The sequence below is a fragment of the Heterodontus francisci genome, unplaced genomic scaffold (assembly GCF_036365525.1).
Source record: "Heterodontus francisci isolate sHetFra1 unplaced genomic scaffold, sHetFra1.hap1 HAP1_SCAFFOLD_58, whole genome shotgun sequence".
Lineage (NCBI taxonomy): Eukaryota > Metazoa > Chordata > Chondrichthyes > Heterodontiformes > Heterodontidae > Heterodontus > Heterodontus francisci.
Window position 1 is genome coordinate 285,102 of NW_027142006.1, and position 16,646 is coordinate 301,747.

Here is a 16,646-nt window from a genome sequence, read left to right on the forward strand (position 1 = left end):
CTTGCAGATAAAATTCTGTCAAACTCAGTCTTGAAGACATTCAATGACCCAGCCTCCACTACTCTCTGTGGTAGAGAATTCCAAAGATTAATGACTCTCTGAGAGAAGAAATTCCTCCTCATTTCCTTCTTAAATGGAAGACCATTATTCTGAAACTGTGTCCCCTAGTTCTAAATTCCACCATGAGGGGAAACATCCTCTCAGCATCCACCCTGTCAAGCCCCCTCAAAATCTTATATGTCTCAATACGATCACCTTTCATTTTTCTTAACTCCAATGAGTATCGGTCCAACCTGATCAACTCTCCATATAAGGCAACCACTTCATCACAGGAATCAATCCAGTGAACCTTCTCTGAACTGCCTCCAATGCAAGTATATCTCTCCTTAAATAAGGAGACCAAAACTGTACACAGTACTCTAGGTGTGGTTTCACCAACACCCTGTACATTTGCAGCAAGACTTCTCTTCTTTTATACTCCATCCCCCTTGAAATAAAGGGCAACATTCCATTTGCCTTCCTAATTATTTGCTCTACCTGCATGGTAACTTTTTGTGATTCATGTACGAGGACACCCAGATCCTTCTACACCGCAGCATTCTGTAATCTCTCACAATTTAAATAATATTTTGCTTTTCCATTCTTCTTACCAAAGTGGATAACCTCACATTTTCCCACATTATACTCTACCTGCCAAGTATTTGCCTGGGGTCGAGGAACCCTGGCAGAACCTAAACTGAGCATCGATGAGCAGATTATTGCTAAGTGTCTGGTGCTTGATAGCACTGTTGATGACATCTTCCATCACTTTGCTGATGATTGATAGGAGACTGATGGGGTGGTAATTGGTCAGATTGGATTTGCCCTGCTTTTTTTTATGGAGTGGGCACACTTGGGCAACTTTCCACATTGTCGGGTAGATGCCTGTGTTGTAGCTTTACTGGAACAGTGTGGCTGAGAGCACAGCTAGTTCTGGAGCACAAGTCTTCAGTACTAGAGCCGGGATGTTGTTCGGGCCTATTGTCGTTGCTGTATCGAGTGACTTCAGTTGTTTCTTGCTATCATGTGATCATGTGGAGTGAATCGAATTGGCTGAAGACTGGAAACTGTGATGCTGGGGACCTCAGGAGGCCGAGATGAATCATCCACTGAGCAATTTCTGATGTAAGATGGTTGTAAATGATTTAGCTTTGGCTCCACCATTATTGAGGATGGGGATTTTTTGGAGCCTTCTCATCTGGTTAGTTATTTAATTGTCCACCATCATTCATGACTGGATGTGGCAGGACTAAGGACCTGTGATCTGATCATGAGGGAGATATCCATGCATGGAGTGGTGGGATCTATGGAACGTTATCCTGAAGAGGGTGTCCGAGCCTGGAGTGGCGGGATCTGTGGAGACTGATCCTGACGAGTGTGTGCAAACCTGGAATGGAAGCTTTCTGTGGAGGTAGAGGAGTAGGCCATTCAGACCCAGTATTTTATAAAGGTTTATCATAACTTATTTGCTTTTACTATATGTCTCTATTAATAAAGCCAAGTGTCCTGTTTGCTCTTAGAAGCCTTTTCAAACCTTCTAAGATTGGTGTACATTGTCTCTCTGTTCTGGCACCCACTTTAGAATTGTAACATTTCATTTATATGGCCTCTCCTTATTCTTCCTCCCAAATTGTGTCTCTTCACAATTCTCTGTGTAAATTTTAACTGCCATGTGAAAGCCCATTTTACCAGTTTTTTTAAGCTCCCCTGAAGTGTGTTACAATCACTGGCACAGGATGAAATTCTCGAGCATTCTTTGATGCAATCTCCATGGAAAGAGCAATCTTACATGCGAGCTCGAATGTGACATTTTGTGTGTTTGGTATCTTTTCTCATCCACCAATATAAGCACAAATCTGTCTCATAATGCACGGTCTAAGAATATGCCAAAGTTGCAATGTAGTGATAAATTCTTCATGCCACAATGTACTCACCAACTGTTTCACTACTTTTCTGATTTCTGCTTCCAAATTTCTAGCTTGCCGTGATCTCTAGTGGCTTTGGGTTGAAATGTTCCTCCAACTTGGTGATGATTGTTTTGAATGGCACATCTTTTGCCTTGATGGGAGCAGGAAGCTTTGTTAGCTGGTCATACACTTCCAGGCTAATTTCCATTAGCAAAATTGCTTTCTTGCCCTCAAGAATTGCCTTATTCTGAGTCTTGACCTCTGTACTTTCACCTTCAAATTCCAAAATGTTATTAGCTCTGAAAAACATGTCCATTCTTTCAATATATGAACTGAATGGTTCTCAAGCCCTCTCATAAGTTCCTCACCTTCCGATGTATCCCATATGTGTGCAGCCATATTGTCCCAAATAAGCAATTTGAATCAGATGCACAGGAATACCCTGCGGTATCTCATTCAACTGAAGAGACATTCTGTGGCCCAGGCTTCACACAATCCACCTAAAATCTCCACCATCCGAGCAGGTAGGTCACCAGGAGCTGCCTGATCTTGTTCACTGCAGTCCCTGCTGCTGTTTGCTGCCTATATTTACAGACTTTTATCTCATCCTCATCACCATTTTCTCCAATATATTCAGGGGGCCTCAGCAGAGAAAATATACACCAAGAGTGGCAAGTGCAAGGAATTGTTTACTTACGTCATTATGTCATGCACATAATATACAAATACATTACATGTGTGAATCATTTCTTGAGCACTTTTATACCAGATGTGTCTGAATAAATGGAACCCCGTCACAATAAACACTGTCACCTTTCAATGTTTAACGGAGAGGTTTGACGGCCTGATGTGTGTGATTCCCACATTAATGTGTTTCTACAAAGTTCGGAGAAAGACGGAGATATGAATAATTTGCAGGGAAATCTTTAAGCATATCTCCATGTTTCTCACTGACAAAGTTCTGCAAACACATGGATTCAGAAAGAACCTGAGTGCAAAATCAACAAAAATAAACACAGCCAGAGAGACTTGCAATAACCTGTAGCTCAGGGAAAGTACATGATGTTATGGAAGTGATTTAGAATTTCTTTTTGTGAAATTCTTTTTGAGGAATTCATCGTCAAACTTAATAAATGTCAGACCAGTTCTTTTTCAAGAGGGTACTGAAAGTATTAATTTGGCAACTATGTTTACTGGTTGTCACATGACTCAAGTTAAATGTCGAACAGAAACCCTGGTAACAGGGGGAAATGTGGACAGAGAAGTCAGTTGCGCCTCTTGATTGGACAAACCCGGCAGCAGCAGCACTCACCGAAGAGGGCAGAAAAATCACAAGCTTTTATTTGTCGCAGTCATTGTGTTTTACCTTCTGGAGTGAGCAGCTGATAAAGTTAGGCTGAAGAAGTGTCAAGGAAGGAGAGAAGATCACAACCCACGTTGTTTTGCAGCAAATCTTTAAAAGACCCTGAGAACTTCACTGTGTCAATTCATCTCTTCTCCTGTCTTTGAAGAAAGCCTGCTAAAATTAATTCTCAACACTGCCTCTAAAAAACTGTTCTAAAAGACCCTGGTGACCTGTCAACGCATACTCAGAAGTTAGACTGTTTGCCAGTTTTGGAACAACATATCTCATCTGCTGTTTTCTTCAGGAATGAACAAGTAATCAGCCCAAGTGTTGTTTTTGTCTTTAACAGAACTCAGAATTGAAAAAATAATTCTTTTTTTTTCAGTTAACCGGTGTATGTGTGTGTGCGTGTGTGGGGCTGTGGCAAGAAAGGGGCTTTAAATAATGGTTAAGGTAAAAAGGGAACTTTTAAAATTTCTACCTGTGTATTTATGCTTTATTTCATGACTAGTTAAAACTTGTTCTGTAATAAACTGATAATTTTGCTGTTCATTAAAGAAACCTGGTCAGTGTCTTCTATTCTGGGAAGAATAGAGTATGTGATTGACTGTTTCAGGAAGTGGGAAAAGTTAAAATATATGTTGTGACCTGTGGAGAAGTGGGATGAGAATATATAGAAGGGTCTGAAGAAGGGTCATTGACCTGAAACGTTAACTCTGCTTCTCTCCACAGATGCTGCCAGACCTGATGAGTATTTCCAGCGTTTCTTGTTTTTATTTGAGATTTCCAGCATCTGCTGTATTTTCCTTTGATATTGATATTATATGAGAATAAATAGTGCACTCCTCTGATTTTAATTATAACAACATCTGGCTCTGTAGCTTAGTTGGTTAAAACACCTGTCTTGTAAACAGAAGATCCTGTGTTCAATTCCCAGTAGAGCCTTGTTTCTCATTTGTGATGTGTAAGTTACCTTGTCAACCACTTCCATCTGTGTCTTCTGAACTTTCAGTGAGAATTCAAATTATGTGATGTATTTTCGTCACAAGAGAAAACAGCCTTTGTGAAGGATGTGAGTTTGGAATGGCTGTTCCTTCTTGGACAGAAATTCAGTGCTGATATTTCAAAGGCAACTTCTTTGATACAAATTTGTTCACAGTTGCATTCAACCTGGAAAACAGCTCGACATTAATGTCACTGAAGGAAAGTGTGACTGCGTTGTATGTTTCAGAGTGTTTGTGTTGTTATGTGTTGCTTGTGACTGAGACTGGGACATGACGCAAGTGGGAGGGTTTATCTGAGGTTTGGAATATTTGTCAGTCAGGAACAAGAAAAATCAAAGGAACCAAATAAGAAAACCTATGTCTCATGTGGTGACCGAGAAACAGTGAGGAGATATCAAACTTTGTTCTTTTCAATACAGCAGTGTGAACATTGACCTTTCCTGCCTTTTATAAACAGTATTTGAAGTGTCTCGGTAACAATGTTCAGTGTTGATGAGAGTGGGGTCTGGGTGAGCAGCTGCTGAGTGTGACAGGGTCAGGACTGGATGCAGGAAGTTCTCTGACAGTCTCTCTCTCTCTCTCTCGCTGATGGGTTTGAGTTGATTTTCAACCGGCAGCTGTTGGTGTTTCGATAAATCAAGTTCCCTCCACCCATTTTTTTGGACAGACAGTGTAGTATAAGGATGTAAAGGGTTAATGCTGAAGACATTGGGATCAATCACTCCCACTGTCAGAGTGATGATGTAACAGTCACATGAGATGAGGTTTGGGAGGAGAGAGCAGCACCAAGGATGCTAGCTCAGGAGGCTTGATGAGTGTGTATATAGTATTGTGTAAATTAGAAAAGAGTTCTTAGTTCTTTCAGCAGGAAATGTGTCCCGAAAATATCGAGAAACTCACAATTTTATTATTCAGGAGTCGGAACACAAATATTAATTCCAAGTGACCGTTCTGGGTTCATTTAACAAAAAAAGGTAGAGAATAATATTACTCACTGATTGAAATCCCCCAGTGAGGAGACAGTTAAACAGGTGATCTGTTGGGGCATCCTTCGATCCAAGGTTTCTGCAGCATTTAATCTCCCTTTTTGGTGAAATTCTCTGTTATATGCAACTTTTTTTTTATCCAGCTTTGAGGGGCAAGTGAAAAAACTGAAAAAAGTGAGCAGTTCCATCCTTTCTTTTCTTCCTTCTTCCCTTCTTTCCATCAGTTTCGCTTTTCTGTCTCAGATCAATATAGTGATGAGAATCCCAATTTAATCTGTTGTTTCTGGTGTTTTGTCCATTCCAATCAGAATTCAACATTCCAATCAAATCTATTTGTTATTCCACAGTGTCTCTCCATGTGTTTTATTCTGTTGTATTCTCTCACAGTCTGTTTGATGATCAATGTTACATCTCACTCTCTGTTCTGGTGAAGATCAGAAGCAGTGATATCTGTTTACACCATCCACCAAGTCGGCCTGAAGATGTGCCTCGCCGATCATGTGGAGTTAGGAACATAGGAACATAGGAGCAGGAGTCGGCCATTCAGCCCATCGAGCCTGCCCCACCATTCAATATGATCATGGCTGATCATCCACTTTAATGCCCTTTTCCCCACACTTTCCTCATATTCCCTTATGTCATTTGTATTTACAAATCTGTCAATCTCTGCTTTAAACATACTCAACGACTGAGCTTCCACAGCCATCTGGGGTACAGAATTCCAAAGATTCACAACCCTCCGAGTAAAGAAATTTCTCCTCATCTCTGTCCTAAGGAGCTTCCCCCTTATTTTGAAATTGAGCCCCTGGTTCTCGACTCCCCATCCAGATGAAACATCTTAGCTGCATCTACCCTGACTGTCCTTTAAGTATTTTGTAGGTTTCAATGAGATCACCTCTCATTCTTCGAAACTCTAGAGAATACAGCCCCAGTTTCCCCAATCTCTCTTCATAGAACAGTCCCACCATCCCTGGAACAAGTCTGATGAACCTTCGTTGAACTCCCTCCATGGCAATAATATCCTTCCTAAGGTAAGGAGACCAAAACTGCACACAGTACTCCAAGTGCGGTCTAACCAAGGTTCTATACCATTGAAGCAAGAATTCACTACTCCTGTACTCAAATCCTCTTGTGATAAAGGCTAACATACTATTAGCCTTCCTAATTGCTTGCTGCACCTGCATGTTAGCTGTCAGTGACTTATTGACATGGACACCCAGGTCACCCTTATATTCTATACCTCAGCTAATAAAGGAAAGGATTCCATATACCTGCTGAACCACCTTATTGACCAGCCTTGCTACCTTCAGGGATCTGTGGACATTCACTCCAACGTCCCTCACTTCCTCTGCACCGTTCAGTGTTCTCCCATTAATTGTGTATTCCTTTGCCTTTTTTGACCTCCCAAATGCATCACCTCACCCTTGTCCAATTTGAATTCCATTTACCACTTCTCTGCCCACCTGACCAGTCAATTGATATCTTCCTGCAGTGTACAGCTATCCTCCTCCCGATCAACACGGACAATTTTTATGTCATCTGCAAACATCTTGATTGTGCCCTCTACATTTATGTCCATATCATTAATATATACCACAAAAAGCAGGGGACCTAGTTCTGAGCCCTGTGGAACACCACTGGAAACAGTCCTCCAGTTGCAAAAACACCTGTAACCAATTCCTTTTTGTTTCCTGCCACTGAACCAATTTTGTGTCCAGCTTGCTACATTCCCCTGGATCCCATGTGCTTTTATTTTTTTTTAACCAGTTTGCCATGTGGGACCTTGTCAAAAGTCTTGCTAAAATCCATGTGGATCAGATCAACTGCACTATCCTCATCAATCCTCCTTGTTACTTCTTCAAAAACATTCAATCAAGATAGTCAGACAGGAGCTTCCCTTAACAAATCCATGCTGACGGTACTTGATTAATCTGTGCCTTTCTAAGTGACAGTTTATCCTGTCTCTCAGAATTAATTCCAATAATTCGCCCACTATTGAGGTTAGGCTGACTGGCCTTTAATTATTTGGTCGATCATTCGCTTCCTTTTTCAACAATGGTGCAATGTTAGCAACAAAAACAAAAAGTGCTGGACATCCACAGCAGGTCTGGCAGCATCTGTGGAGAGAGAAACAAAGTTAACATTTCAGGTCAGTGACCTTTCATCAGAACAGAAACGTTAACTTTGCTTCTCTCTCCACAGTTGCTGCCAGATCTGCTGTGTATTTCCAATGCAACTAGTTTTTATTTCAGATTTGCAGCATCTGCAGAATTTTGCTTTTATTGCAGTGTTACGAGACCTCCAATCCTCTGACATCACACCCGTATCCAGTGAGGGATTGGAAACTGATGGTCAGACCTTCCACAATAACTCCCTGACTTCTTTTAACAGCCTGGGGTACATTTCATCCGGCCCTGATGATTTATCCACTTTCAAGGATGCTAATCCCATTTATACTTCTTCTCTCCCTCAGTTTATCATGTCCAATACTTCACACTCCTTCTCCTTAATTACAATATCTGCATCACCCCCCGAATTTGTGAAGACAGTAAAATATTCATTAATAAACATACCAACATCTTCCACACTGACACATAGGTTACATTTTTAGGTTTTTGATGGGCCCTACTCTTTCCTCAGTTGCCTCTGACTGCAATGTATTGATGAAACATCTTTGGATTTGTTTTGATTTTGCTTGTCAATATTCTTTCGTGATCTCTGTTTGTTCTTCATCGCTACTCCCAAATACCTCTAGTCATGTCAAAACACAACTTATCAGAAGGGGAATTTGAACCCACCCCTGCAGAGAGAATTGTGATCTGAATGAACCGTCTCAGACTGCTCGACAATCCTGACTACCCCATGTGTATGTTTAATGCTGACGAAATTATCCATTCATTGTGAAAGTATTTGTGAGATTGTGGAAATATCTGGAAGAGGAAAGACCAACGGGAAAGCTCGGTCCAAGGCCAAGTCTCGCTACTCCCGGGCTGGACTGCAGTTCCCGGTGGGCCGTGTTCACAGGCTCCTGAGAAAGGGTAACTATGCTAAGCGTGTGGGTGCCAGAGCCCAGGTCTATCTGGCTGCTGTGCTCGAGTATCTGACCGCTGAAATCCTCGAGCTGGGCGGTAACGCGGCCCGGGACAACAAGAAGACCTGCATCATACCCAGACACCTACAGCTGGCCGTCCTCAATGATGAGGAGCTCAACAAGCTGCTGGGAGGGGTGACCATCGTTCAGGGAAGAGTGCTGCCTAATATCCAGGCCGTGTTGCTGCCCAAGAAAACCAGCGCTCCGGGCACCAAAACCAAGTCAATCTGCCAGGATTTTTTCAAATACTCAAAGGCTCTTTTCAGAGCCACCCACAGTATCTGAAAGGGCTGATTACTGTCTGAAGTCTGCTGTACCCGCACCTCTGTCTATCCCTCTTCATCTGGAACAACCAACGCTATCTTCCATTCCTTTCACCATTATGTGTTTAACTAGCTTCTCCTTATAGTCAGTCCAATATCAATGTACTAATGAAATGATCTGTGTCAGTGCTGGCAATTTCCATAGAATCATAGAAAAATTAGGGCACAGAAGGAGCCCATTCAGCCCATCGCGTTTGCTCTGGCCGAAAAAACTAGCCACCCAATCTATTCCCACCTTCCAGCACCTGATCCGTAGACTTGCAGGTTACAGCACTTCAGGTGCATGTCCAGGTATTTTTAAATGAGTTGAGGGTTTCTGCCTCCACCACCATTCCTGGCAGCGAATTCCAGACACCCACCACACTCTGGGTAAAAACGTTTCCCCTCATGTCCCCTCTAATCCTTCTACCAATCACCTTATGTCTGTGCCCCCTGGTAACTGACCTCCCCACCAGGGGAAACAGATCCTTACTGTCCACTCTGTCTAGGCGCCTCATAATTTTGTACACCTCATTCAAGTCACCCCGCAGACTCCTCTGTTCTAAGGAAAACAACACGAGTTGCTCCAATATTTGCTCATAGCTGCAACTTTCAAGCCCTGGCAACGTTCTTGTCAATCCCCTCTGTACTCTCTCCAGAGCAATTATGTCCTTTCTGTAATGTGGTGACCAGAACTGTACGCAATACTCCAGCTGTGGCCGAACCGCCGTTTTATACAGTTCTAGCATTACATCCCTGCTTTTCTATTCTATACCTTGGCCAAAAAAGGAAAGCATTCCATATGCCTTCTTCACCACTCTAGCTACCTGTCCTGCCACTTTCAGGGACCTGTGGACATGCACTCCAAAGTCTCTCACTTCTTCTACCCCTCTCAATATCTTCCCGTTTATTGTGTATTCCCTTGCTTTGTTTGCCCTCCCCAAATGCATTACCTCACACTTCTCCAGATTGAATTCCATTTGCCACTTTTCCGCCCACTCAACCAATCCATTCATATCATTCTGATGTCTACAGCTATCCTCCTCACTATCAATTACACGGCCAATTTTTGTGTCATCAGCAAATTTCCCAATCATACCTCCCACATTTAATTTCAAATCATTAATATATACCACAAACAGCAAGGGACCCAACACTGAGCCCTGTGGAATGCCACTGAAAACTGCTTTCCATTCGCAAAAACATCCGTCGATAACTATCCTTTGTTTCACTGAGTCAATTTTGGAGCCAACCTGCCACATTCCCCTGTATTCCATGGGCTTTCATTTTACTGACCAGTCTGCCATGTGGGACCTTACTAAAATCCATGTAGACCACATCCACCACACTATCCTCATCAATGTTTCTTGTTACTTCCTCAAAAAACTCAATCAAGTTAGTGAGATATGACCTTCCCTTAACAAATCCATGCTGACTATCCCTGATTAATCCTTGCCTTTCTAAGTGGCTGTTTATCCTGTCCCTCAGAATTGATTCTAATAATTTACCCACCACCGAGGCCAGACTGACCGGCCTATAATTATTTGGCCTATCCCTCACATCCTTTTTAAATAATAGTACAACGTTCGCAGACCTCCAATCCTCCGGCACCTCCCCCATATCCAGTGAGGATTTGAAGATGATCCTCAGCGCATCCACTATTTCCTCCCTGGCTTCCTTTAACAACCTCAGATGCAAACCATCTGGCCCTGGTGATTTATTCATTTTGAAGGATGTCAGACTCTCTAGTACTTCCACTCTCATTATGCTTATCGTATCTAATATTTCACACTCCTCTTCTTTGTCTGCATCATCCCTCTCCTTTGTGAAGGCAGAGACAAAAACTCATTAAGAACCCCACACACATCTTCTGCATCCACTCATACGTTCCCTTGTACATCTCTGATAGGCCGTACCCTTTCCTTAGTTATCCTCTTGCTCTTAATGTACTGATAGAACATCTTTGGGGTTTCCTTCAAGTAGTTGTATCCAGTCCACATCCACCAAGTCACCTCTCAGTTTTGTAAAATTTGCCTTCCCCCAATTTAGAACTTTTACTTCTGTTGTATCTTTGTCCTTTTACATGATTATGCCAAAACTAATTGCAGTATGGTCACTAGGGGTGGTGGTGGCGTAGTGGTCTTGTCAGTGGACTTGTCAGTAGATTAGTAACCCAGACACCTAGGGTATTGCTCAGGGGACGTGGGTTCAAATCCCACCATTGAAATTTAAATCCAAATAATAAATCTGCAATTAAAAAGCAAGTCTAATGATGGCCATGAAACCATTGTTTATGGTTGTGAAAACCCATCTGGTTTACTAATGTCCTTTAGGGAAGGAAATCTGCTGTTCTTGTCTGGCCTGCATGCGACTGCAGACCCACAGCAATGTGGTTGACTCTTACATGCCCTCTGAAATGGCCGAGCGAGCCACTCAGTTGAAACTAAACACTACGAAGTCAATAAAAAGGAATGAAAGCAGACGGACCACCCGGCGTCGACCTGGGCACCAGAAATGACAATGGCAAACCCAGCGCTGTCGACCCTGCAAAGTCCTCCTTAGTAACATCTGGTGGCTTGTGTTAAGTTGGGAGAGCAACAGCCTGACGTAGTCATACTCACAGAATCATACCTTACAGGCAATGTCGCAGACACTGTCATCACCATCCCTGGGTATGTACTGTCCCACGGGCAGGACAGACTCACCAGAGGTGTCGGTACAGTAGAGAGGGAATTGCCCTGGAAGTCCTCAACATCGACTCTGGACCCCATGAGGTCTCATGGCATCAGATCAAACAATGGACAAGGAAACCTCCTGCTGATTACCACCTACTGCCCTCCCTCAGCTGATGAGTCAGTATTCCTCCATGTTGAACAGCACTTGGAGGAAGCACTGAGGGTGGCAAGAGCACAGAATGTACTGTGGGTGGGGGACTTCAATGTCCATCACCAAGAGTGGCTCGGAAGCATCTCTACTGGCCGAATCCAAAAGGACATATCTGCTGGTGCTGCTTGATGGCAATATTGATGACACCTTCCATCACTTTAGGCCCCATCAGTCTACTCTCAATCATCAGTAAAATGATGGAAGGTGCCATCAAGCGGCACTCGCTTAGCAATAACCTGCCTCAGTGACACTCAGTTTGGGTTCTGCCAGGGCCACTCAGCTCCTGACCTCATGACAGCCTTGGTTCAAACATGGACAAAAGAGGTGAGGTGTGAGTGATTGCCTTTGACATCAAGGCAGTATTTGACCGAGTATGGCATCAAGGAGCCCGAGCAAAACTGAGGTCAATGGGAAAATCCTCCACTGGCTGGAGTCATACCTAGCGCAAAGGAAGATGGTTGTGGTTGTTGGAGGTCAATCATCTGAGCTCCAGGACATCACTGCAGGCGCTCCTCAGGGTAATGTCCTCAGCCCAACCATCTTCAGCTGCTTCATCAATGACCTTCCTTCAATCAGAAGGTCAGAAGTGGGGATGTTCGCTGATGATTGCACAATGTTCAGCACCATTCATGACTCCTCAGATACTGAAGCAGTCCGTGTAGAAATACAGCAAGACATGGACAATATCCAGGCTTGGGCTGATAAGTGGCAAGTAACATTCGGGCCGCACAAGTGCCAGGCAATGACCATCACCAATAAGAGAGAATCGAACTAACTCCCCTTGACATTCAATGGCATTACCATTGCTGAATCCCCCACTATCAACATCCTAGGGGCACCATTGACCAGAAGCTGAACTGGAGTAGCCATATAAATACCGTGGCTACAAGAGCAGGTCAGAGGCTAGGAATCCTGAGGCGAGTAACTCACCTCCTGACTCCCCAAAGCCTGTCCACCATCTACAAGGCGCAAGTCAGGAGGGTGTTGGAATAGTCTCCACTTGCCTGGATAGGTGCAGCTCCAACAACACTCAAGAAGCTCAACACCATCCAGGACAAAGCAGCCCACTTGATTGGCATCCCATCTACAAACATTCACTCCCTCCCCCACCGACGCACAGTGGCAGCAGTGTGTACCATCTACAAGATGCACTGCAGCAATGCACCAAGGCTCCTTGAACAGCACCTTCCAAACCTGTGACCTCTACCAACTAGAAGTACAAGGGCATAAAATGCATGGGAACACCACCACCTGCAAGTTCCCCACCACGACACACACCATGCTGACTTGGAACTATTTCGCTGATCCTTCACTGTCACTGGGTCAAAATCCTGGAACTCCATTCTGAATAGCACTGTGGGTGCACCTACCCCAAATGGACTGCAGCGGTTCAAGAAGGCAGCTCACCACCACCTTCCCAAGGGCAATTAGGGATGGGTAATAAATGCTGACCTGGCCAGCGACGCCCAAAATCCCATGAATGAATAAAAAAAAGCTATCTCCAAAATGGTCACTCACTGCTACTTGCCCAGCTTCATTACTGAAGACTCGCTCTAGAATTGTGCCCCCTCTCATTGGACTTGTGATGTGCTGGCTATTAAAGTTCTCTTGAATGCATTTCAAGAATTTTGTGCCCTCTGTGCCCTTCACACTGTTTGTATCCCAGTTGATATTGGGATAGTTGAAATCCCCAACTATTATTTCCCTATAGTTTTGCACTCAGCAATTTGCCTACATATTTGTTCTTCTATCTCTCTCTCACTATTTGGGGGTCTACAGTACACTCCTAGTAGTGTGGCTGCCCCTTTTTTATTTCTGAGCTCCACCCATATGGCCTCATTTGATGATTCATTTAGCATATAATATAATCCCTCCTCAAAGCTGTATGCCTTCCTTAACTAATAATGCTACACTCCCACCTTTTTTTTATCCCTATGCCACATGAAAACTCTATATCCAGAGATGTTGAGCTGCCATTCTTGCCCTCTTGAAGCCGAGTTTCCCTTATTGCAATGATATTGTGTTACCATGTGTGGGCACAATGGCGCAGTGGTTAGCACCACAGCTCCAGGAACCCGGGTTCGATTCTGGGTACTGCCTGTGTGGAGTTTGCAAGTTCTCCCTGTGGGTTTTCGTCGGGTGCTCCGGTTTCCTCCCACAGCCAAAGACTTGCAGGTTGATAGGTAAATTGGCTATTGTAAATTGCACCTAGTGCAAGTAGGTGGTAGGGAATATGGGATTACTGTAGGCGTAGTATAAATGGGTGGTTGTTGGTCAGCACAGACTCAGTGGGCCAAAGGGCCTGTTTCAGTGCTGTATCTCTAAGTAAAAATAAAAAGTGTGATGTTACTTTATCAGCACAGGCTTGGAGGGCCGAATGGCCTGTTCCTGTGCTGTATTGTTCTATGTGTCTATCTGTGCCCTCAGCTCATCAGCTTTATTTACCATATGAATATACATACAAGTATAAATATTAGGAGCAGGAGTAGGCCATTCGACCCCTCGACCCTGCTTCCCCATTCAATACGTTCACGGCTGAACTGATTACTCCACATTCCCGCCTACCCCCGATGACCTTTCACCCCTTTGCTGATCAAGAATCGATGTCCCTCTGCCTTAAAAATATTCCAAGTCTCTGCTTCCACCGCCTATTGAGGAAGAGAGTTCCAAAAACTCACCACCCTCTGAGGGAAAAAAATTCTCCTCATCCCTGTCTTAAATGGGTGACCCCTTATTTTTAAACAGTGACCCCTAATTCCAGATTCTCCCACAAGGCGAAACATCCTTTCCACATCCACCCTGTCAAGACTCCTCAGGATCTGATATGTTTCAATCAAGTTGCCTCTTTAAATAAATAAATATCCTTTAACACTGCCAAATTCCTCTGCTGCACACTTTTTAAACTTTGCTTCTTCTGTCTTTCAGAGTCATTTGCTAATTTTCTGCCTCCCGTTCGCTGCCCTGAAATTGCCCTGTCTGAAACTGCCCTCAGGTTCCCATCAAGCTGCCAAATTAGTTTAAACAATCCCCAACAGTACCTGCAAGGATATTCATCCCGGTCCTGTTCAGGTGTAGACCGTTCGACTTATATAGGTCCTACCTTCCCCAGAACTGGTCCCAATGCCCCAGAAATCGGAAGCCCTCCTTCCTGCACCATCTCTCCAGCCATGCATTCATCTGGTGTATTCTCCTATTTCTATACTCACTAGCATGTGGCCTTGGGAGTAATTTGGAGATTACTACCTTTGAGGTCCTGTTTGTTAATCTCTTTCCTAACTCCCTAAACTCAGCCTGAAAGATCTCATCCCTCTTTCTTCCTATATCGTTGGTACCAATGTGGACCACGACCTCTGGCTGTGCATCCTTGCCCTCCAGAATGCTCTGTCGCCACTCAGTGATATCCATGATCCTTGCACCAAGGAGGAAACCTGGTTTGCGAGCACTGAAATACCTATCTGTTCCCCGAACTGTACAATCCCCTACCAGTATTGCTCGCTTGTATTTTCTCCTCCCTCCCTGCACAGCTGAGCCACCCATGGAGTTCTGGTCATGACTCTCACTGCACTCTCCAGAGGAACCCTCTCTCCCATCAGTACTCAAAACTGAATACCAGTTAGAAAGTGGGATGCCCTCCAGGGACTCCTGCACTACCTGCCTTGACCTTCTTGTCTGTCTGGCAAACTCCCAATCCCTCTCAGCGTGTGCTCTCTTCAACTCCGAGGTGACAATCTGCTGAAAAGTCCTATCCACGTAGTTCTCTGCCTTGCGGATGCACAACACTGACTCCAGTTGCTGCTCGAGTTCTGAAACCTGGAGCTCAAGCTTCTGCAGCTGGTGACACTTCCTGCAGATGTGTTTGTCAAGGACACATGGTGCATCCATGACTTCCCACATACCACAGGAGGCACATTCCACTTGGCCGAGCTGCCCTGCCATAACTAAGCTTTACAAACTCATTTTTGCTCGTGTAATAAGTGTAATAAGTAGATTAATTTACCAGTTACTCACCAATCAGCTTCTTCCCCTGTACCATGGAGGCTGAAAAAGCAGAAAAGAAAAGAGACCAAACAGCACCTCCTTCCCCTAGTCAGTGAAGTCCCTCACAGCTTTACACTCTGTCCAAACAGCACTTTCTAATTAGTAATTATTAGAAATTGCACTAACTAAAACATTAGTAACCTGACCAATTACAAGGTAGCTATTTGAGGGTTTTTAAACAAAGAGCTTTTTCCCCCATCCTGATTTCAGGTCCCACTCTGGACACTTGCTTTTGATTCCAGGACACTGAGGGCGGGGTGCTGCCGAATATCCAGGCCGTGCTGCTGCCCAAGAAAACCAGCGCTCTGGGCACCAAAACCAAGTCAATCTGCCAGGATTTTATCAAATACCCAAAGGCTCTTTTCAGATCCACCCACAGCATCAGAAAGGGCTGATTACTGTCTGAAGTCTGCTGTACCCACACCTCTGTCTATCCCTCTTCATCTAGAACAACCAGCGTCATCTTCCATTCCTTTCACCATCATGTGTTTAACTCGCTTCTCCTTATAGACAGTCAGATATCAATGTAATAATGAAATGATCTGTGTCAGTGCTGGCCATTTCCCTGTCCTGATTTCAGACCCCACTCTGGACACTTGCTTCCCATTCCAGGACCTACTTGTATTAATATTCAGCACCACCTGTCAGTCAGAAACTTGTCTCAATGAACTGATCCTTTCACTGAACTTCCAACTGCTGCTGTCTATTTCTTGAGGGAAAGAGCTGCTCACTGTGTAAGGATGTGAGGGGACTGTAACCCGTCTGCTGGTGAGAAGGTCCCGGCTTCTCAATCAAAAGCCTTTTATTTTACGACAGTGATTCCCAGATTCCCAGCAGGTCCGTTGAGGATTTTGTTTTCACAGAAATATCTTGTTAGATACAAATCTGATTCCAACATGTCAGTAACAGGACAGATTGGGAACCTTTAAAAGAATGAAGCAACTATTTCAGTGGCTTCTCACTGTCCCCCTGAAGCCTGTGTGAAGGGGAATTACCAATAGTCTGTAATTTATTACTTCCACACCGAGTTTGAGTTATTTTTCACGTG

General features: G+C 43.9%; 1 non-coding gene across 1 annotated transcript; it reads left to right on the forward strand.

Annotated features, from left to right (window-relative positions):
- Positions 1–4,162: 4,162 nt before the first annotated feature.
- Positions 4,163–4,236, forward strand: trnat-ugu (transfer RNA threonine (anticodon UGU)). The gene has a single exon. It is a non-coding gene; the product is annotated as a tRNA-Thr (tRNA).
- Positions 4,237–16,646: the final 12,410 nt, after the last annotated feature.